Source organism: Rutilus rutilus (assembly GCF_951802725.1).
Source record: "Rutilus rutilus genome assembly, chromosome: 6".
Classification (NCBI taxonomy): domain Eukaryota; kingdom Metazoa; phylum Chordata; class Actinopteri; order Cypriniformes; family Leuciscidae; genus Rutilus; species Rutilus rutilus.
In genome coordinates this window covers 16,339,468-16,363,739 of record NC_140214.1, presented here as the reverse complement: position 1 = coordinate 16,363,739, position 24,272 = coordinate 16,339,468, and the positions used below count along the sequence as shown (strand labels likewise).

The following is a 24,272-nucleotide window of genomic DNA, read 5'->3' as shown; positions in this document are numbered from 1 at the left end:
CTTGTGCGCGTCTCAAGCGCCCTCTTTACGTTCGTCCTGATGCCTGTTAGTTGTCCGTGGATGTGCCCATATTTGGCATATCGTCTTTAGACATGGAACACTTATGGAAAAAAAATCGAACAGGATTTTTTCACAAAAGTGACAGCCCTAATGGTGATGCCATGTGCATAACGTGTTCTGTCTATAAATATATAGATTTTCTTTGCAAAGTGACATTGCCAACTACTTGCCTGGCATGAATAATACAGCTTTTTTAATCGTTTTCACATATCCGTGTGAACGGGGATCGTTTTGACAACGTTGTCGTACACGAAAAATACAAAGGGAAAATGTTTCCATTTTTAGTACATTGTTGTCGTGTAAACGTGCCCTTAGTTGCCGGAAGTTTTACGAAACGCAAACCAATACCAATAAAACCTGAAGTTAAAGCAATAACCAAACGTAACAAAACCCCTTGAGAAATGTGTACTGGGGCTGCTCTTTCTTATTAAAGCATAAATTTTTTCAGCATTAGTTAACAGACTCCACCTTGCATGTTTATTAGTGCTCAGGCATGCACAGCAGCGGATGTTGAAGTTATTCACCCCGAGAGTGATGGGAGCTTCCGCCACTCCGCGCAGCATGGACAGCTAGGGTCAGTTTAATTGCGAACGGGTCAAGCAATAATGAAAGCCTTTCCCCAGCAAATAACCACAGGGCAGCGGCAAAGACAGGTCCACCCAAAATAGTGCATAAAGTTTGTCTGGCTCAATCACTATTGGTTATTTTTCAGCCTGTCAAGGAGGTACGCTGATATTAACGACAAATAGGTCTTGCAAAGTGCTATCTAAACAACTCCGTGATTCAGGCGTGCTTGTGAGTCTCTTTTGTTAATTACTAATTGCCAGGATTAGATCTGAGATCCATTGCCTCATGCATTTTAAATGAGGTGAGTATCAATGATTTCTTATTAGTGCCTCTGCACAAGCACTGCATTCAACGTGTATCCAGCCGTTCTAAGTATACAGAAAATTTTTTGCAGAATGCTCTTAAGATTTTTTTTTTTATACATTCTTTTCTATATTTCTGGAATCTAATAAAGTCACCTTGATTGTGAGGCTAAAACACTTTGATTCACTTCTTTGTTCTAAGAAATGAATTGAGCTTACAGAGGCTTTGTTGGCCTCATTTTATATATATATTATTTATTTTTTTATTCAAGCAGAGGAGTGACCTTGTAAAAGAGCAGACACGGATATGCATCATCACACTTACCAAACGCTGAATACGACCTGGTTGAATGTAATGCATTCTGTTCAACACTGTCATGCTCACAGAGAAACAGGGAGGGAAAATAGACCTAAACATTTAAACAGAAGGAGGTCAAAGGATACAGTGAAGGCATCAGTTTGTTTAGAAAGTGATAGGGATTTGGAGGGAGAGTGGTGCACAGATGTGCTGATTGTATCATCACAAAATGGAAATGTCTTAGCTTTTGAATAATAATTAGGTTATGCACTTACAATTTAAAATAAGATTTTGATAAATAGTCTAGGCCTACAGTATATGATGAATTGACCCAGGCCTGTAGCACAGTATTTGCTAATTTCCAAGTCTAAAAATGTCCAAATCAATAGCAGATTGAGTTGCTATTTTTCAAATACAACAAAAACTCTGGCATTTTAGGGAATAATTTTTCTTGCTGATCAAATTAAATGCTTAAATATTCATTCATCTGCCACTGTTGGTCCCGGGATTTTGTAGCAGTACGGATAAATGGATCAGTCTGAATGTTAAGTAGCATTTTTAGAGGACGCAGAGTTCTGGATTCAAATGTGCCCTAATCTAGCTCTTTATTTTAATAAATCAAAATTGCAGTTGTACAGCATCGTGAGCTGGGGTACATTTCCTTGCATTTTATTTTGTGGTTTCATTGTAATATATTTCTAAATATACATTCTACCATTCCAGCTTGCTTTAGCCCCTTTGAAGATAAATGAAGAATTTTTTTAACACATTCCTCTTCAGCAAAGAACCCTCACATATCTTCCAAGTTATATTCCCACCCACCTGGAAATTAATTGCTAGACTCTGAGATGGAAAGAGAGAGAAATTCGGGCTCCATCTGCTTGTTTCTTCTGCCATACGTGCACATTAATTCAACACATCTCTTGCTGTGCTAAAATGATATCCTGATTCTTAAAAAAAAAGAAAAAAAAGCACAGAATAAAAGCATTCTGCCTCATTTGAAGCTGGTAACTTATCACTGACAGTGCAGAGAGTGGAAAATTAGCGTTTTTGCTTTGAAATTATAAGTATGAACCACAAAAAGGGTTGGGAATCATCTGTATTTTTTTGTTAAATACTGAAACCGAATGATACTCGGTTCCGTTAAGTGTTTTCGCCTGTGTGTTCTTCCGATGTAGAAGAAATATCGAACATACTCTGATAGAGATTACTGCAATACTTTTAAAATGGACCACAGTTACTAAATCCACAGCGCAAAACAAGCAGTGCTTTAAAGGTAGGGTTGTCGATTTTCAGACAGGCTAGCAATAGCAAGTTAGCTTTGAAAGCATGAGATCCCATCCTCCCTTTGATTATATTAAAATTACAATGAACATAAACAACTTAAAGAGCACTGACCTGTACCACCTGACTGCTGCAAATTAATTTCAATGTTGATAGTGTTGCCATTGAAATACATAAATTCGAGTCACGAAGCGCTCCGAGTATAACGTCACATCTTTCCATCTCTTCGAAATTACAGTAATTTGGCGCAAACGCAGCTTAAGGGTGTTCACGCGTTGCTTCTTTTTTGTCAGGAAAAAGTTGACAAGGGCGCTTTTTTAGTCAAAAAAAAAAAACTGGCGGCTTTCGGTTCCAAAATCTACTAATGACCCTTTTCCTTGTGCTACTATAAAAAAAAATAAAAAATACATTTATGAAGCACGTAGCACAATCGCATTGATGCGTAAATCCTATTTCCACCCACAATAAAATGAATTTTCACCTATCTAGCATTGTGGGTTCATTGCACATTCCTTTTATTTTAGATTCACTACCTCACTAGATGGATATGATGCATCCAAGATGTTTAACAGAACCTCCATTTATTACATAACCATGCATTTATATACCACATTACCAAAGGGATGACTTTAAAGAAGAATTGGCTGTTCCTTACATACAGTATATTGGGCTAGCACTGCATGTTGTGTCTGAAAAAGAAGCAGAGCTTGGGTGCAGGGTACATTACATCAATCATGCTAATCCTCCTGTTCTGAATCAGAGGGCCAGCTAAGCCAGAGGGAAGCAGTTGAAGTTCTAGAATCGCTCTTTGGAAGGCAAGCCTGTAATTTGATAAAAAGTGCAGGAAGGGTGAAAAGGGATCTGAGAATGAGCCGTGTGCCATATAATTTCTGTGATGAAAATTGTGATGTTAACGCCACCTGTAAATAACATCTGCAGATGGCTACTCCTTTGTTTTTTGCACAGAGATTGTAGCACAATTCTCAGTAGTATGAGGTGAATACTGATTTTAAAAGGCAAATTAGTGTTGGCAGACTATGACTGGACTTCAAACTGGACTTCAAAACCAATCTAAATTAATTTATTCTCAGAAAAGGACCATTGGCTATACCTGTCCTTACATAAATGGATAATTTCACCTCTATAGAACAGGAGCACAAACTATTAATGAAACCACCTAATGTGTATTCTGAATAAAAAAAATACCACAATAAGTACAAATTATCCCAAGGCAAGGTTTATTTATTACTATGTTGTTCCCAAAACATAATAATAAAAAATAAAAAAATAATTGTGACTCATTCTTCAGTGAGTTGAAAAATAAGAAACCTTTAAGGAACCGTTAGTATTAATGTATTCCCCTTTTAAATCACCAAGACATGGCCAAGGCACTAGACCATAGGTAGATGTGCTTGGCAGAACTAAGTTTTGCTTTCTAATTACTCCTAATAGCAGGTCCTTATTGATTCTGTGAGAGTGCATTGATTGGTTGGATTTTAAAAAGGCATGTACCTAGACCCCCCCCCCAATACCTCAGAGGCTGAAGCGGACACCCCCTTCTGCGACAGGGAGTCATCGATTTGCCAGGAAAACAATGTGCGTACGTGCACATCCAGATGGCAGCCAATATTGGCTAAGTGTTTGTTTTTATCTGGTGCAATCAGAGGAACTTCCTCCTCACAGCAGATTGGTGACTAAAAACCAGTAGATGGAGTTGTAAGACTTACTGGTAAAGTGTGATGCCTTAAAATTCAAGTCTTTTTTTCTTTTCCTTTTTTTTTCTTTACAATTAATTGCACTAAATTAGTGCAATGACATCAAAATGACAGCTGTACTTTTCCTGAATTAAACTTTACTATCACTGTACTTTGAGCTCTAGAGACAGAACAAGTTCAATGACAATCTACTGCTAACATTGCAATAAGTATTCACTGCCAGTTCTAGCACTCATTGCCTGGGGAAGAGGTGGTGATGTGCAAAGTGAGGATGGCATGATGTAATACTGGATCAGTCCCATTGCAATAGAGGTGGATTTAAACCATGGCAAACAGAAAGGCTGAGGGGCACTACTCTGAATCACTGAGCATCAATGGACTGAAAGAACAAAAAAGAGGGAGAGATAGAGACGGAATGATTGAGGGGAAATCAATATACGGGTTCTGAATACCTGGCTGAGATGTTCAACAAATCTAACAAGCACACTCATTATTTTGAGATTCAGTTTATATTTATAGCTTCCTTTCCAGGGATAGTTCACCTAAAATATTAATATTTTGTCGTCATTTACTTGCATGTTGTCTGTATGACTTACTTTCTTTTGTGGAACATGGTATGGTAGAAAATGTTCATGGTATGCTGCTCTCGTCTATACAGTGAAAGTGGATGTTGACAAGGGGATGTCAAGCAACAAAAAGGACAATAAAAGCGCCATAGTAATCCATATGGTTTCACTTTATTTTGATGGTCCCTTTAACACATTCTATTGACTATAAGTAGCGTCGCACCTACATGTCTACTAACTCTCATTAGAGTGTTAGTAGAGTATTAGTAGATTGGTAGGGTTAGGGTTAGAATAAGTTGACATGTAGTTGCAAAGTTACTTATAGTCAGTAGAATGTCTGTTGGAGGAGCATCACAATAAAGAGTTAGTAGATATTAAGCAGACACTCTACTAATACTCTAATGAAAGTTAGTTGCAAAGCTACTTATAGTCAACAGAATGTTCAAAAGGGACCATCAAAATAAAGTGTTACCATCCATATGACTTGTGCACTATTATCCAAATCATCTGAATCCATATGATAGCTTTGTGTGAGGAACAGATTACAAATCTAGCTTGGCAGTGGTTGCCATTCACTTTCATTATATGGAAGAGAGCAGCTTCCATAAATATTTGTTCATCGGAAGTCATACAGGTTTCAAAAGACAGGTGAGTAATTAAAAACTTAAAACTTTTTTGTTTAAATGTCAATAAAGCAATGTAAAATTATGCTTAAATTTTCTCAGCTTAATAGTGCGTGGCAACAATTTCATTCTCGTATAAACTGGGTATTGACTGGAGGGAAAGGCATTATGGCAATTAATTACATCCATGCAAAAAATTGTAAGTACTTTATAGAAGCCTTTTCATGCACAAAAACACTGCCACTACCACAATTACCATCATGGCAGTACATGGATGCCAAATCTCACTTAAAATGTCAAACGACTGCTTTACATTCAAATTCATCCAATTTCCGGATGTGACAAGCATTAGACACAAGATGGATAAGTGGGTGGAATCTGGATTTAAATGAAGTAAAATCATTCGCTCCACTAATGAGACATGAAGCCATTTGGCTCCTTTCACTGGAGTCAGGTGCATGTAATGCTTTGGTGCATTGCGTACCTGCATCCTGCTTGATTGCAATTTATTTTTAGGATATGGAGACTGTGGTGGCAGAATGAACGAACCTTTTTCTTATGTGACAGAGGAGAAAACAGCTGCAGAGTTGGCAGCAATCTCTCACGGATATTCCTTTGTCCTTGTGGACATCAGTACTGTGCAGCATAAAAATGATAAACTGGAATCAACACAATAGATTGTTTTATATATGTTATTCATAATGAAGAGATGATCTAAGAATGAAGATTTGAGATCTGTGTCTGTCTTTCATCCTTCCACAGGTGCCTAAACAGTCAAAGCATTCTGAGTGTATGACGTGAGAACAGTGGTGTTATTCAGCTAAAAATCCAGACAAAAATGTTGACCGGTGCAGTAAATTAGATGTCACAGAAAGGTCTTGGAGCTTGTTCTGGTGTGATGATCATAAAAAGATCATAAAATTCAGTGATGGATTAAAGAAATATGGTTCATGGTTGGCGATTGAGCAGATTGACAGATCCTATACCAGTAAAACCCCAGCATTCTCAGATAGAGTAAAAAAATTGTAATGTCATATCTCAAATAGAAGTTATGTCTGGTACACTAATTGAAAATTTGAACACAAAGTTTGAAAGTTCATATTTATTCAACAGGTCTGCAACGAAATGAAATGGCATTGGTTTATAACTGCACCATCTTGAACTGTAAATATTAAGTGAATTACAGTACAGAGTGATGCGAGCCAAATTATGGACTGCCAGGGGGCTACAAAGCCTGAGGCCATGTGGTCTGATATTGCCAGAGAAAGCTGAACACCAAAACCCTAAGCACACACAGTACAAACTTACAACTCTAAGATGGAAAATACCCTTAGGAACCCTTAGTATATAAAATGCAAGAAGACCATCTAACATTACATTCCTTCAAAAGGTCCTAGCTATAGGGTTGAGAGTTGAAACTGATTTGAGTGTAAAGAACGCATACACACAGTATCAAATTGGTTATTTTTTTAATTAAAGTCTGGGGTCAGTAAGAGTTTTTAAAGGTTTTTGAAAGAAGTCTCATTTGTTCGATTGTAAAATACTGTAAAAACAGTGATATTGTGAAATAATATTAGAATTTAAAAAATAACTTTGTTTCTATTTTAATATGTAAATGTGCCTAAATTGTCAAGAATTGAACACTAATAAAACCTATGTGAAATCTGTCATTCATTACAAATACTAGCACCCACTCAGTTTTATGAATATTTAATATATTCGTCTTATAACATGATAGAATGAAGATTGCCAGTGTTTTTAAATTAGTCTCTGTGATTTTAAAAAATGTAATCCGTCTAGACCGCTGATTTTCCATGAAGACAAGAAAGTTATTCCAAAGCTTGGATAAGAATAGGCCCACCTCATCAGGTGCAATTTCACAGAAACTGTCACAGTATTTAATTTCCCGTTTCCAGTGGCTGCGTCCGACCAGAGCTCACTGGTTTAAGACAGAGCAGAATAGGCCAATAGCATTTAATTGCCGGGTTTTATGGCAACTGCAGAGAAGTAATAGCTAGTCAGCAATTCTGTCCACATGATAGATTCTGCTGATGGTCGTGGGCTTTACAGCAGTGTAAGGAGGCATTAAGACAGTAATGCTGGGTTAAGAAAGAGCAGGTGAGGCCAGCAGGCAGGCCAATCCACATATTCTCATCGTCTTCATCAGCTGCACTTCCCATGCCTCTCATTTGATATTATGGATGTGCCAGGATGATGCAGGCCTGTTGAGATAGAATTACGGGAAAATTGTAACACTGCTAAGGGATAGTTCAGCCCTAAATGAATTCTGTCTGTCATCATTCTCTCATCATTTGTTCCAAACCTGTATGGTTTTCTTTCTTTTGTTGAAAACAAAAAGGAGAATTTTGACTTCAAAAAAGTGTCTTATGACACAGTTCATACACTACCATTCCAGATCATACACTACCATACCAAAGTTTGGGGTCAGTAAGATATTTTTAATGGTTTTGAAATAAATCTTTTATGCTCACCAAGGGCTGCATTTATTTGATGAAATACAGTAAAAATAGTAATATTGTGAAATATTATTACAATTTAAAATAACTGTTTTTATATTAAAATATGTTAATATATTCCTGTGATAGCAAAACTGAATTTTCAACATCATTACTCCAGTCTTCAGTGTCACATGATAATAATATGCTGATTTGGTGCTCGAGAAACATTTCTTCTTATTATCAATGTTGAAAACAGTTGTTGTGGTTTTTTGTGGAAACTGTGATACTTTTTTTTTGCAGAATTCTTTGATGAATAGAAAGAAATATAAATATTATGTTACATAATATCTTTACTGTATTTTTTCTTTACTAAATAAAAGTATTACTTTCTTTAACATGACTGCATGTATGCACTGCTTTTGTGGTGCTTTTGTCAGTTTGCAACTATGAGCAGTGTGAACATTCTGTCTAATATATCTTTTGACCTGGCATAAAAAAAAAAATTAAAAAAAAAATCATATAACATAAGGGCATAAGTAAATGATGACAGAACTTTCATTATTGGGTGAACGATCTCTTTAATTCTCTAAATAGGGCCGCAAACACACACAAAGCACTTTTTTGCATTATAGACACATTTCAAATGGGATTGGATTGATCGACTTTACGTCAGATGGCACACAAACATCCATAATGAAAAATGACTGCATGCATATATCTTACCAGAGATGCAGCTGAAAAGCATTGTTCAAAAGGATGTGGGAGGGGCGCAAGCTGTCTGAATAAACCGTCTCCTCTACTATTGACCTGAGTGCCAAAGCACAACAGCAAACACAAGGTATCTATTATTGTCTTTGCAGTGTTTGCCAGCAATAGAGAAGTGCTGATACTGATATATACTAGAAAAGTGCTATCAGTTCAAAAAGAACTCAATCTCACTGACACAGCACCAAGAGTCACAGCATTCCCACTTGGACCGAATCAACACTGTATTTTGAGGCGGACAACATATTTTCTTTGTTTGTTCTTCTCCTAAAGTTTGCCAGTAGATTCTGTGAGCTCTGTGATGGAAAGAGTCGGAAAGAATTAGTGGATTAGTTATATTTCATTAATGTGTGAAGTAAATTTAAAGCCCCTCATATCAAAGAGATCAAAAATAATTATTTAAAACATTATTTAACTGTATGGTGTGAAATTATTATATTTAACAACAGAGAAAATATATAAAGTGCTGGATTATTAACAATGGACATGATGGTATATTTAGCTATTTTGTCTGTATGGGCTAAAGTGTTGGAATAGCATTAGGTGAATATGAATATTTCATGACAAAACAACCTCTGACCAGTCACTAGGGCATTTGGTGCTCCTTATTAGCAAAGTCATTAAAACTCACAAAAGACATAAAAACAATGCTAATTAACTCTTATCATTGTCCTTCTGGTGCACGTACTGGAAAAAAACCCCCCCACTAAATTCCTTTCATCCCTAACTTCTTCATTAATAATGAACACATTCAGAATTAAAAAAAAAAATACTGCATTTGCCTTCATTTTCAATTGTTTTGATGCATTTTCCACCTAAGGAATCTTTGAGGTGATAACATTTTTGTTGAAATGGAAAATCATTGATCCCAGTGCTTTTTTAGCGCTTAAAAAAGCCCAACATGATAATGCCACCTAAATGTCTTTTAATTAGCTAAAATAAAAACAAACAACATAAAAAAAAATGAAAAAAACCCTGTACTGCCAGTGTCTATTTACAAATACAAACGCCAATCTTGATGGCAAGGCCATTTTCTCACTTCTACAACACTTAGTACGAATAGCATCTACCCTCTTTTAGAGAAAATAGCTGCTGCCTAAATAAATATGACTCATTTGTTGTGGCCCAACAGCACTTCAGTCTTTTTGCATATCAGCTTTTAATATAGCAAATGGGATAATATCTTTAAAGTTGGCTCAGTAATCATAAATTGAAAAATGGCTTTACATGAAAGGTATCAAACCTGGCTGGAAACCAAAAGGTCCACAGTAATACACCATCAGTCTCAGTTGGCTTGTTACTATGCATTGAGAGAGTGCAACTTTTCAGCAGTTCAATCTTACGAATGGCTTCCCAATGTCACAAGTAATGGACCTTTACAGCTGAGCATGCTTACATATTTGTCTCAGGTCTGCCAAGTAGTCTTACGATAACAGATTGAACAGGTACCTGCTTTTAGCGTTCACCGGCACGTTTGGTGCCTCGAGGCACTGACTTATATCCATGTCCTTGATAGAGCTTGATAGGCATTGACAGGTGAGTGTAAACGCAGCACTGCCCTGCCTACCTGTGACTGATGTTGAGCATTTAATGTGCATCAGCGCTTTCAGATCTTATTATGAAGCCTAAGCTGGTATGTGCCTCGGCCTGTTCGGGAAAAGCCGGGAGTCTACTCACACGTCCTCCATTTTTTCCTCATAATCTCATTGAGATCTGTCAACTAAATGGCCATTATGTTTTCAAGCCCTCAGTGAGCATGATGCATAGGCGGCGGTGGAAAATCTGACTCGGGTTCACTTTAAATCGAGTAGAGCTAACGCCGTTAGTGTAGATGGGGAAAGGGCTTATCCTTGAGAGCTTTTATGCAATGGCATTTTGTGGGGATGTTTATAAAGCATCAGCGGTAAGCGACGATATGCATCATCTCTTTGCTTCTGGCCGTTCGGTTATGGTGAAATTGACAATTTGTATATCTCTTGAGTCATTTTATTTGGTTTAACACGTCAGCTCAACCAAGGAGAAAGGGTGAAATTTTCCAAATACATGGTCTTCTGCCAATTTCAGAAATGCATGGGAATCTGATTATCTATTTTCTACGGTGAATTTTGGCTCTTGCATTGCAAAACTTGCCATTACACCACGGTGGCATTGACACATTTAGTAATATCTGAACTGTTACTCTCAACAAGAAATGACTAACTGCCAGGAAATGTTCCAAACAGTGTGTTTTTTTCCCATTACCTTAACTACCCTATTAATCAGCTAGAGGAAAATGAAACATTCGGAAGTCAGTTGTTGGCACCATATTTAAGCTTTCAAGAGAATAAGAGTGAGAAAGTGCTTAAAATGGGGAGTAAATGTCATTGAATATTTAGAGGCCAAGATCCGTATAGGCCCCTATTGTACTGTATTAGTTAGTTTTCCTATTATTTTATGAGAGATTGTTTACTAGAATCTCAAAAATCATATTAAAAGTGCATCTTGGGATATGGAATATTTTCCAAACAGGTCTCGTCTCTAAGCACAAGTATACATATTAAAAAACATACACCAGGGGGTAAATAGAGATGAGAATTTCTGCTTATTTGCCTTTCCTTTGTCCGGTGTGAATTTCCTGTTTGGATGCTTGAAAATCACTGTTGCTGAGAAGGCCAATGACCAAGCCATTATGGTCCAATTACACTGGAAAGGACTCAATCACTCAGACATTGTGCTAAAATGGTCACCATTTCATTTCAACAACAGACCTGCAGAAAAGGAACAGGACAAACTCAAAATGTCCTCGTGAAATAATCGAAAATCACTGTAGGGGAAGAAAAGTTTTCTTTTTCTGCCAGGCTCCCCTGCTTAATGAAAAAGATTCTGAATAATAATAAGTGTTTCTGTGACAAGGGATTTTATATGACATTATAATAGCAGACAACCTTTGTTAATGCTTTCTCTCATAATTTCGACTCCCACTGCAAATCTCAACCTTTTTAATAGTTTATTTATGGCAGGTAATAATATTCTTGAAATATGTTTTTAAGATCAGTTGCTAGAAGATCTTTATTTGCATACTTTATTGCCATGATCATCAAATATTTTGGTGAGTTTGGTGGGTGTTTTTATCATGGGGATTTGGGTGAGTGGCCAACCCTCATCCTCAGTTGAGCATGCAGTATTTCACACATGGAAAACAGCCCCCAGTAAAAATGACTTTCGATTACTTTTGACCTTAGCTGCAAATGACTTCCAGCTGGAGTAATCCATTGCTTTAAACATCAACTATGCCCACAGATTTAGTTGGGCATGACAAAGTATCTCCCTCATTTAAATTTCTAAAAATAGATTAATGTGCTCCTCAAACTTTCATGCCAAACCAAGCAATGATGGATGATATATACCAAAGAAGCAGCCTGTGATACCAGCGTTCACTGTGCGCAATGCACACGCAAACGCAGGGGTCTTGTATTTGTTTTTTTAGGTATCTGCCTTTGTTGCTGCTACTAAGCTGTTGCACCCTCTTGTTCTGGCTGGAACAAAGGAGCTGACTAGAATTAATGTGGAGATGCAAATTAATTCTCATCAGCAGTTTGACATTATTCAGTCTTTAATGAAGAGCTGATGGGAGAGGAGAGCATATTTATGTGACCCAGCCCTATAGGAATACAGACAGTGTTATCTCACTGAGCTACTCTCCAGTGTTTCAGTATCAGATGGTGGTCTGGCAATTAAAAACGCCCCTAAGAAATTATTGCTTTCAGAGATAAGTGACCTTGCACATTTCCTGATACTTTCTAAAAGATAGTGTAGGTGGAAACAAAAAATAATCAGATCTTTGGACTCGTGATCTGTTTAGGGACTGATGTTAAAATTATCTCTCACTAAGATGATTGATATTCTTGCTAGTGGGTTGAGACAAAAGAGCTTGCAGGTTGGTTCTGATATGCGAATATCAAGTATAACTATACTGAATGCAAATAATAAAGTGCAACCAAAGACATAATTGTTAATGCTTTTACCCACTTTAAAAAGGAAACTCATTCCATCTTTTCTTGTTGACATCAAAAGCAATGCATCCAATCAACTGTGGTTTTGGCGCACAACATTCATCTGTCTTTTTATAGAAGCCATTGATTTATGTCGCCAGTTGATGTCCAACGTAAATTCGTTGTATAGATAACCTCTTGGTGTTAAAGAACCGCTTTAGTCAGAGAACAGATAGCAAACTGAATATATCTCACTAATATAACCACTAAATATTATATGCTGCAAAATAATCGATGATAATCGGTAATTACACGCGGTGTTAATTCAGATCAATAAATAAAACGGTAATTTTGAGTAACTTACATTTTAAATACAAAATGCCTGATATTTCATGTATTTTGCCTCATGGACGGAAATTAGGCAAAATCAAAGCCAAGCAACACACAGTAGCTGTGTTTTTTGTTGCAGAACGAATCTGTGTTTTTGAACTAATCACTTGAGTGAATGATTCAAAAACTCACTCATAAATGCAGTTGCTTGTTAAGTTTATGAATGAAACAATAGGTGTGTTCGACTTAAAGCGTCGCTGCACAGACCAATCGGTGTATGATATCAAAGTACTGCAAGAGTGATTCCATAGCAAACGGAGCCATCTGCTCTCTAATCGCTCTCAAGGTACTTTTTGATGCCATACACCGATTGGTGTGTGCAGTGCCACTATTAGTCGAACACATAGACTGTGTCCAAAATCAACCCCTATATCCTTAAATAGGGCATTATTTGTCCTAAACCATAGTGGACATTATTGATTACACTCATTCAATCCCATAATGCACCGCAATAATGAGTGTACAACCGATGTACGCTCCCATAATGTACTGTGACGGTCATGTTGAATGAATTCCTGTTTCTCGCCAGAAAATACTGCCCGCAGGTGAATTATCCTTCCATCCATTTTCCAAACCACTGGTCCAATGTGGGTATAGCAAAATATCATAAAGGTATAAGTTCCTTTTTAATTGATTATTCAATTGTTTAATTAAGGTTTATACTAGTTTCCATGACAGAGTTCAAGATAAATATTTTCATTACTACTGGAGCTGCCAGTTTTGATAAGTTTCAGATGATTATTAAACAGCAAGCACAAACTATGCAATAGCGGCAGCCCTTCCGGTGCACTTGTTGTCCAAATTCGCTCACTCGTTTTCATTCACTCCTTCAAGTGGACTATGTTAGTGGAGTAATGTTGGGAATAGTGAATGAGGGTAGAGGGAACGATTTTGAACACAGCTCTAGTGTGTTTGAGCGAATCGATTGAACGAATGATTTAGAAATTCTCCATTAATACAGTCGTTTTCGTTTCTGAATGAATCAAAAGATGTGTTTGACCTGAAGCGGCACTGTGCAGACTGATTGGTGTATGACATCAAATTACCGTGAGAGCGATTAGAGAGCAGACGGCTTTCGAATCGTTCTCGCAGTACTTTGATGTCATGAAATCGGTTTGCGTAGCGCTGCTTTAAGTCGAACACACCTAATGTGTTTGAGAGAATCGATTGAATGAATGTTTCCAAAACTCTCTCATAAATACAATTGCTTGTTTTGTTTCTGAATGAATCAATGTGTTTGAGCGAATCGATTGAATGAATGATTAAAACTCACTCAAACGCAGATGTTTGTTTTCATTCTGAAATGAATTGTGACTTAACAAATGGACTGAATTAATGATTCAGTAATTCAACCATAAAGACAGTTACTTGTCACCACCTAGTGGTGTAACTATAGAAAAAAACTCCACTAATGCATAGCCAGTCAAAATCGAATATTGGAACTAACTGTTGCATAATTATAATACAATATATACTGTCACTGGGAGGCAGTTCATGTGGAGAGTAGGAAGAGATTTGTCTCTATCCAGTTAAACTGGTCAGCTCGCCTGATGAACATCCTCTTATGATCCACATTCCAGCACAAAAGTGGGCCAATAGATCCCTCATCACAGACCAGAGTATGAATGTCCTGAGGCCAGCAGGGACTCTGCCTGTCAAACCAGCCCAACTCCCTGCTGACCAACTGAAGTCAAGTGAAATATTGAGCACTGGCTTCATGAACTACACTGGTCCTTGATGGACACTTCAAACCAGGATGTCCTTTTGATGATTTTCTCATCTAGGATGAGATGGTAATTGGTGTGATTGGCTCAGCCTTGCTTGAGCTATATTTGTTCATCCCACATATGGCAATATCTATAATTTATCAAAGAGGACAACAGCAAAAAGGGGACATTATTAATCACCTTATACAACATTCAGTTTTGCATGGAGTATTTGGTGTAGGCAATGGTCAATATACTCTCACTTTAAGAAGAACAGAAAGATATGCCCTACAAATGACCATGATCCAGTGTTGTTTTTGGGGTTGAATTTTGTCTTAGTTTGACTTTTATTCTGTGTAAAAAATCAATTGAGCTACAGTATGCCTATATGTCTTTCTCCAAGGAGACAACCTGGTATAAGTACTAAGTCTGAGGACAGCTTGTGACAGTTGTGACAGTTTTTCAAGCCTATTGAGTAAGAGAAAGAGTGTGTGTGTGTGTGTGTGTGTGTGTGTGTGTGTGTGTGTGTGTGTGTGTGTGTGTGTGTGTGTGTGTGTGTGTGTGTGTGTGTGTGTGTGTGTGTGTGTGTGTGTGTGTGTGTGTGTGTGTGTGTGTGTGTGTGTGTGTGTGTGCGCGCACACTTGTGAATGTGATGACTGCTGTCAGAAAATTGAATTCTTATCAGGTTTCTCTGAGGCAAAAGACAGCTACTACTGCAACTGCATGAACTGAGAAAGCATGAATTAACTTAGGTCTCGACATTCACACGTTTGCCACCATTTGTATCATATTTCAGAAGACATGCAAACTCTACAGCCATCACAAATACATAAACAATCAATATTGTAAATAATTTCAACATTTGGAATGCAATGTTGATTCACAAGTATGAATCATAAAGGTTAATTTAGTTCTGTTCTGTGAACAAAACAAACAAAAATGAACCAATTAGGGCAAACTAATTCATCAGTTCTTTTCGAAATGATTCACAAGAAGGAATCAGAAAGAACCGTTTGGAGGGAACTGATTCGTTTGAAGCCATCAGAAGATCCAATGCTACATTTAAGATGAATAATTTATATAGAATTCAAATTAATTGTAACGTATTTGTGTAGTACTTTTCACAATGCATATTGTTTCAGTGTACAGAAAATGCATTTTTCAATGTTACAATCAGGAGGTATCTGTTACTTTCAGAGATGAGTTTGTCAAAGTAAATATAACAGTAATATACAGCTAAGATAATATAAGATAACATAAGTTATGTGGCAAGTAAATATCATGTATTTAGTTGGAGCAAACATAATGTACATGTTAGGCAATTATTACAGCTTGTTATCATAATGTTAGAATATAAGAATAATATTTTCTATTAGTTCAGTCAGATCTTCCAACAGTTTTGGGAGAAAGAACCATCTAGGGGGAAATGATTCACTGAATCAGTCGGAGGATCATTTAGGACATTCCTTGATCTTGTTGGACTGTAAAGCAGCATGTGCAATAAAAGTACATTTGAATACGTAACTGTACTACCAGAAAAAGTAGCTAAAATCAGTACTGAAAAATGTAAAGCTATGACATCACAACCTTTAGTTAGTAACTCCCAGCACTGGGGAGAGTTTGTTGTGTCTCTATTGAGCTTGTCCTTACTCTTAGAAGAGAAGTTGGTCACTCATGTATGAGCCCTTTGAAGTAAGGTTTCTGGCATCAGTTCCACAGTCCCCTGTTGTTCCACAGTCCAAGCAAAGAACACTGGGTTGTTATACCTCATTTTCCAGGCTCTTATAAGACCCAGCTCCAAAACCTGTTGTCATGCAGTCAAACTCCACAGAGCTCTGGGGAGTTGCTTTCCAAAGGCTCCATCACACAACTTTATAAAAAACACTTTGCACAACCAGAAACCAAAGGCGAGGGAGACTGAAAAGAGGAAGACTTTAAGACAGAAAAGAGAGCAGTAAAAGGCAGAAAGAAAAAAAGGAAAGGTGGTGGAGAAGCGAGCAAGAGAAAGAGAAGAGGGCAGAAGAGAATGTAGAAAAGGAAAGATGGAGGGAGGACAGGTTGCTGTGTCTGTACAAATATGGCACAGAGCGGTTCAATTGATTGTTTCATAGTTTTTAATTAGCATTCACCAAAGTGCCCGGTAGTCCTGAGGCCATGTGTCCAATGTTCTGAGGCAGGGCAGTACTTGCAATTTATGCAACTATCTGAACACTACAAGGAAAACAAGATTATTGTGCTTGCTTTTCCTCTGTGCTGCTCACATTGATAGCATCTGTGTGCATCGATGATTTCCTCAGGCCATGTTTACAGCAAATGTTGCTTGCTTTTTCTAAAACAGCCTGTCTATATTAATGAGCAGAATGCATGTAGAAGAACCTTTCAAAATGCACCTGATTTCCAGCTTTTTTTCAGCATAAAATAAATCTGTCTTCCATTACAGCAGCCAAAAGAAAACTGATTCTGTTAAAAATGTTTCAATCGCATTGTAAAACTGAAGTTATAGTTCACCTCTCTAAAGACCATCCGAATGCAGTAACGGCCCAGTAGAGATTCACTGAAGATTATAGGTTTTGATTTTCTCACGGTTTCTCTTGCCGACCTGATGGAAATCTGTGTCTGGCTTTTGCTCACCTTTCTCTGAAAGTATAGTGATCTTACTAACTCATTCTGCTTGCATATTCTTTTAGTCAAGTATCACTTTTTGAGCAAACTCGCATTTCTTTGAATGCAAACTTAAGTACTGTGTGAGTGACATAGTGCCTTGTTTTGATTAATATCAATATTTCTGTAGTTAAAGTAAATCATTCTGCCGCAAGGCCATTGATTAGCCCTTCTTCAGATCTGTAAAGTGATTCAAGCATATATTTTGGAATTTAAGTTAAAACTTTTCACATTTGTCTAGAAGAGCTTGGAACTCCTCAGATTGGTTACATTATCAATATTCAATACTATGTTCAAAATTGAGATTTTTATCGCTGTCAAAAGTAGGCTAATCTTAAAGGTGAACTACTGTAAGTAACTTTTTTACCTTAACTGAACAGCTTCGGAGTCATTGGAATGGTTATATTACTTATTTCGGGTTGAATGGTGGTCGTTTCGCACCCCCCTGGTGCCTGTGAGCGGAAAATCCGCACTTGCAACTTTGAGCCGGCGGGCCGCTGGCCGCCGCGTCAGGAAGTATCGCGTGATATCAGGTCTCGCGATGTAAACAATTGCTTTACGGCCAAAAGAAATCTGCTAAAATGCTGTCATTATTGCGCTCCCTCACGCTGTTCGAACCCGAATGAAGAAGACGTTTTAAAGAATGTCCCATCTGCTTTGATGTCGTTGATCTACTAGCCTCTGGTGTCTGAGAATAGCCAACGAGTTTTTACAACAGTGTTGTCAAATATCTATTCCGAAGCTGTGGGGGGAGCACTAGAGAGAAACCTGCGAGCAAAAAGCGAGAATACAGCGAAGAAATCCCGAAACTACTGAGCCCCGCTTTAAAGCTTTCATTCATGAAACAAAACATAGATGTTTACTTTGAGGGCCAACTATATCGTATCTTGCCTTTATGACAGTTTATAAAATTCTCTAACTATAAATTGTAATCTTTTAAATTTAAAAACAAATCTATTTTTGTAGTGCACAGACAGATTGAAAACCACCAACCTATACATTAAACATATGGTTGTGCTCTACAAAAATAGATTAGTTTTAGCCTGGAAGCAAGACGAGCACTTTGCAGGTCATGTTCACTACAATCGTTAACTAAGACACAAGATGTGCAAGTTGGCTTAGTAAAAAATGTGTCCTTACTGTAACACAAGTAATATAAGTTGTCACGCATTAGTTGGGGGCATTTTACGTAGAACTGGTCTAGGTTATTAATTGTCTGCATAATAACAAATCCTGAGTGCCTGATTGACTCTCGTTAAACATTATTATATTCATAAAGGAATGAATATCAGATTTGGTGTCTACTGCGTTCTGAGAGATAATATACCGCACTTGTGGTTTTCTGTATTCAGATTCTGTGATGCGTGATGAAGAGGGTTTCTGACCTCCTTAGACAAATAAAGCCGATGCTGGTTTAGCCACGAGGCATACAAGTGCTTTTAACAAGATACTGCAACCCCCCTGCACATTATTTTCATCATCCCAGGCCCTTTTATACTCTTTTGATTGAAGCTTCTCCAATGAATGCAATGGAAGAACAGAATAAGCCTGCAGACTCATGATGCTTACTCTGTTCTTATGTGTTACACTTAATAGTGCACTCTTATCAGAATGCAGAGAGCATTCTGGTCAAAACTTTTTTCTTTCTACTTTTCAGGTTTTAAGTTTTAAAATCATTTTGGCTTTTTTTGATGTCATAGCTTCACCAGGTGAAGGCTGACACTTTACCTAGTAAAGGGTGCTATTTCATCTCAGCCTCACAGTTCAGAAAAAATAAATAAAGATAAAAGCACTCAGGAAAGATCCTAAGGCCTTAGCAAAAAAGGAAAATGTAGTCCAGCTTCCTAGGATGAAAGCTCTTTTCAACCTTGTCTGTCTTTTTTTTTCCAGGCTAAAGATAGCAACTAAAATTTCATTGCAAATGTGCATTAGTATGTGCACATTTAGACATCACATCACTGTCTTGACTTACATCTTGTCTTGATATCCAACTGAAAGACATGCATGTGTGCGCATGTGTTTTGTTTTTCAATATAAACAATGATTTAGGATTTTGATTGGGTGGCATGTGGAAATGTCAGGTAGTCATGGATATGGAGAAGCCGATTCTTTCTCATTCAATATGCAACACCATTTTCAAGGAATTGACCATTAATGAGAAAGGAAAATCCTCTTGATTCGCTGTGTTCTACTAAAGAAAGACAGACAGAATGAGGGAGATGAATATTACCCACTGTCTTACAGGAAGCATATTCCTTATTCACAGGCTGTAACTAGTGAATGAAATTCATTATCACAAGTGTCGATCATAAAAAACCCAAGCCATGAAACTAATATTAATTAACATTTGACAGGTTTTATATCAAAGCTCTGAGGTGTGGCCATGGTTGCAGGCAAAACGCTGATACCGGCATTTTTGCAGGAGACCTTTCTAAATGGGAGGGCGTGGTGATAGATTATTCAGATACTCGAATGCAACAAAGGACATTGTTCGACCCGTTGAATTTGCTGCTCTGATCATTGAATTTCATTCTCATAACTTCATTATTATTTAATCATCTATATGCAGCCACAGAGGACACTTCCATTAATCATTTCTAACCATTAGACATACTGACCAATCAAAGTGTGTTTGCTCTCCAAACATAGTAAGGCACAATTAAGTGATATGACATTTACAAATAGAAAAGAACTCTGGCACAACTTTACTAAAATATTGCTTTTAAAAACTCAGATTTAAATCCAAAAGGATTCATAAATCATTGAGCAATGAGGTGCTGAGATTTCAACTTTTTCATCAACACATTGAGCTAAACACCATTTTCACTTTAGTTCCGAAACAAGCAATTAATCTTAATCCGATTTAATTGAACATCACCATTCCAAATGTGAAAACACAATTAGAGCAATATGAACAACATATGCCATTTTCATTATCATACAGTACTTTTACTGTGAAACATTTAAACAATGTCGCACATGCAAGAGTCAGTCGATATTAATGACTGTAAACCTAACAAACATACAGTACTTACTGAAATCTCGAAATTGTATGAACCAAGTTCAATTGGTCCAATACTCTGATACTCATATTTTCTGGTTACCTATAACTTCCCACATGATAAATACTGCAGGATAAAAAAAAACTTAAAATGCTCTAACATGACTTGTGGGATTACTCATTTTATGTCAAATAGTTGTCAGGAAGTGTGTTATACTTTTAAAATGGCTAATTGTCTGTGCTCATTATGCATGATCTGAACTCAAACCAACACACACATTGTGTTGCAAACAAAAGAAAATATACTGCATTGTTTAAAAAAAAATTCTGACATGCATAAATGTACACAGTGTATTCATATTGTTTGTACTTTCATACTGTATGTTGTCAAAGTTTATGACTCTAACCCCTCCATAGAAAAAAACATTTCTCAAAGCTGATTTTTTCCCCTGCTGAAAGATACAAAAAAGTGACAACAGTTTCCAGTGACAGGTGATAAATGGTTACGGTATGGGAATCTATCTTGCACCATCAACACATCGGAAATGGGATCTCCGAAAGATAACAAATTACAGAGTACTGGTTCCATGGTGATCCCTCTCTCTGATGCCTCACTGACATACTGTAACTGCCAGCACAGGGGCTGAATGTGAAGCACAGGAGTTCTGTCATGTTTATGCTGAAGCATACAGTAAGGCCCATGAATCATATGGGAAAACTAGAGAAATTTTACGGTGGTTATCCTGTTCAAATAGTGAAGGAAAAGTGGGGATGGCAAAAAGTGGAAACTAAAGTTCTATTGAATTTTTTACATTTCTTTTTCAAGAGAAAAAGAATTGAAAAGCTACTTGCAAGCGAACTAGCCACATGGTTGATTGTAGCACTTCACAGGTTGTAAGAAGTGATTGAAGGTGAGCAAGAAATTGAGGATCGGCATCTTTCGGAGCCGGAACATTGTTGGTTGGCATAGATTGTTTGGCGTACCATTGAATGGATAGAGCATATTTGTTTTGACCATACTCTATGTATTCATTTTGTGGATCCATTTTTTTGTGCCTACACAGCACTATTTTTGTTTGGTCAACCTCCTGCATTCTCTGCTCTCCGGGAAATTATTTACATTCTAAAAGTTTGCTTACTTTCTCTTCCCGAAATGCCTCAGTGGTTTTACCTACCTCCGCGGGAAGAGACACAGCATTATTTTTTTCATTATTTTTTTTATTTTTTTAACATTACACAAATCCTGAACATTGTTTGCTTTTGTGGACTAAATATTCAAATCAATTCAGACATGGTATGTGTCCTTAGGGGAAATGTGCTCTGTGGTTTACTCATTCAAAAAGCTCCCATCACTATCCAAATGCATATTGTCTCGTCTTATAGGAAGTATGCACTTAATTTATATCTCTCCAGAACAGTGTTAAGCCTCAGTCTACCCTAAAGCCATCCCTGTAATGACATCATGCTACGGTCAGAAAGAAAATTAAATACTATAATCTTTCCTATTTGTTCAACCTCAATGCTGACAAGCAAAGGCAGAAATAAATTGGCTTTATTTTGGTGAACAACATCTCTCCCTAAAGAAGGAATACAAAGATTGTAGCCACACTGATGAGAAAATAACTTCTGAAACAAACAGTAAAAAGGCTGCTATCCTATACAACCAAAGGCGTAGAATTTAGTAGGGATGCTAGATGTCACGGGGCTGGTTGTATAAACACACGAAGAAGATGATGAATGAAATAAGGTAATATTTAATAAATCCAACGGGTAATTCGAACAGGAACAGAACAACATACAACACTTCCACAATAGATGCCACCGGACTCAGAATTGAACATATATACAGGTGATAATGATGGTGATTGATGAGTGCACAGCTGAAACGATTATGAAACATAACGAGTCCAAACTAACGTGATTGTGACACTAGAGACGTCTCCCTACCAATATCCAGCGACAACTGAATTGTCCCTGGCAATAATTTTGATCAAACAATTAAAATATATTTAAATGCAACCACTGTTGTTGTAATCTGTAAAACTGTTGCCGCATTGTAAATGGGTCATACCATTGACATTACCTGAGAAGTCAAAATAAATAAATACGTTAGAAAACTGCATGTGTTCTTTCAAGGGCATGCATTTAATGCATTAACAGAGAATATAAAGTAAGTGCTCTACATACATTATGTAAGCCTATGTAATAAAGTTAATCTGCCTCCTTGTCATCATTACTTACCTTTGACTTATAACATTACAGAAATGATTAATTGTAGTCAATTTAAGCTAAAAACCTTAATGTCAATCCCTGAATAACGCACAGAAAGCTAAATTGTAATGCTGTTGGTTGCATAATGAAGTGAAGTGAGGATTATGTTATGAGTTGGGAGTTCTTACCTATATCTATAAATAAAGGCTTTAGATGACATGAAATTGCAATTAAAATCTATTATAAATCCCAAAAATGCTTTTATGCCCTCTAAAGTCAAAATCAAACCTGCGCCTTTGTATACAACAGTTCAATAAACAAGTTAATTTTGAGTAACTTGAGTAACCGCTATAAGGAAATTATTATAAGCAAGATTTAAGGGAATACAGAAAAAGAAAGAAAACATAAAAATAATGTTTTAAATGTATTTTTATTTAATTCATTGTAAAGTTAAAATGCATTTTAACTATCTGCAAATACTATTTGTAAAATATTTCACATAATTATGCGTAACATGTCGAAAACTGCCCTTTCGATGTTTATAATTATAAATTACATGAATTGCTTATCCTAAACGATAGGATATTCTCCTTTTAAAATGGTGAAATTTCACAAAAAAGTTTGGTCCAGCATCACTGGATCATTTAACATTTCTATCACAAAACAGTTGTCAATTTTTAAATGTTTATCTACTTACAACTTATTGCACTCTTACACCATTAAAGTCTGCATGAAACCTAAGTTGTGATAGTCTTTTCTTCACTTTGGTGGCGTGTATCCAAGTGAAATGGCTTCTTGAACAAGTAAAAATGGAGGGCGGGACTTGATTTTGTCCATTGGGAATTGATTGGATTGTTGTCGTTTGCTATTGATCTGTGAGTCACAGGTTGCTGCAGGAGTGGAGATGTTATTGTCCCACCCTCACGCCAGTAAACACCAGGGTGACCACCTGGTTATTGCTCTGTTGCAGGACATACTGTAGATGTGATTTTGCAGGACAATGCGGGAAATGTGTGAGAGACATAAATTTACTACTAATATACTATGTAAATTTAATTTACATTATTTGGAAAGCCTATTTGCCATTATGTTGGATGATGATATGTTTCATATCGCCAGTAAGCTTTGTCAATTGTGACCTGCTCTGGGAAATCTGGGAAATCAAGAATTTCTAATATTGAGGGTAGACAATTTGGCCATATATGATTATTGACTTGTCCCACCTCAGTTGTGGTGTTTCACCCCTGAATTAATCAGTGTTTTAGAACAAATCTAAGTGTATGATTCAATGACTCATTCATAAAGATTTCACTTTCCGCCATGTACTGGCATGAGGATGTGTTATTATTATTTATTTTATATTATTAAATATTTTTTTTTTTTTTTTTTTTTTTTTCACAGTTCAGGGGTTCTGAGATTTGAAATGAATTCTCGGGGGTCTGCAGAACCCAATTAAACAAAAAACGTTGCCATAGTATGTAATTGTTTCAGGGATGTGTTTCATGTGCACAAGTAAATTTAGGAATGCCTGCTGGAAGTGTGCATGAATGCATATGTATGGCTCAACTCATTAATGCACTTCCTCTTTTTTCCAGGCGCAGGTTATCCTTCTGGAGAGACAGGAAGAGCATAAGCACTGGCACTTAAGGTAAGATAAGACTCAGTTTGTGAGATAATACTCTTCCGGCTGTAT

At 36.9% G+C, this 24,272-nt stretch overlaps 1 protein-coding gene across 2 annotated transcripts in view; it reads left to right on the top strand.

Annotated features, from left to right (window-relative positions):
• tnr (tenascin R (restrictin, janusin)) overlaps positions 1-24,272 on the top strand; it is a 145,423-nt gene that overhangs the window by 51,861 nt on the left and 69,290 nt on the right. For both annotated transcript variants that reach the window (XM_084410400.1, XM_084410399.1), the window contains exon 3: positions 24,175-24,227. The gene's annotated coding sequence lies outside the window, so the exon portion shown is untranslated. The remainder of the gene's footprint in view (positions 1-24,174; positions 24,228-24,272) is intronic.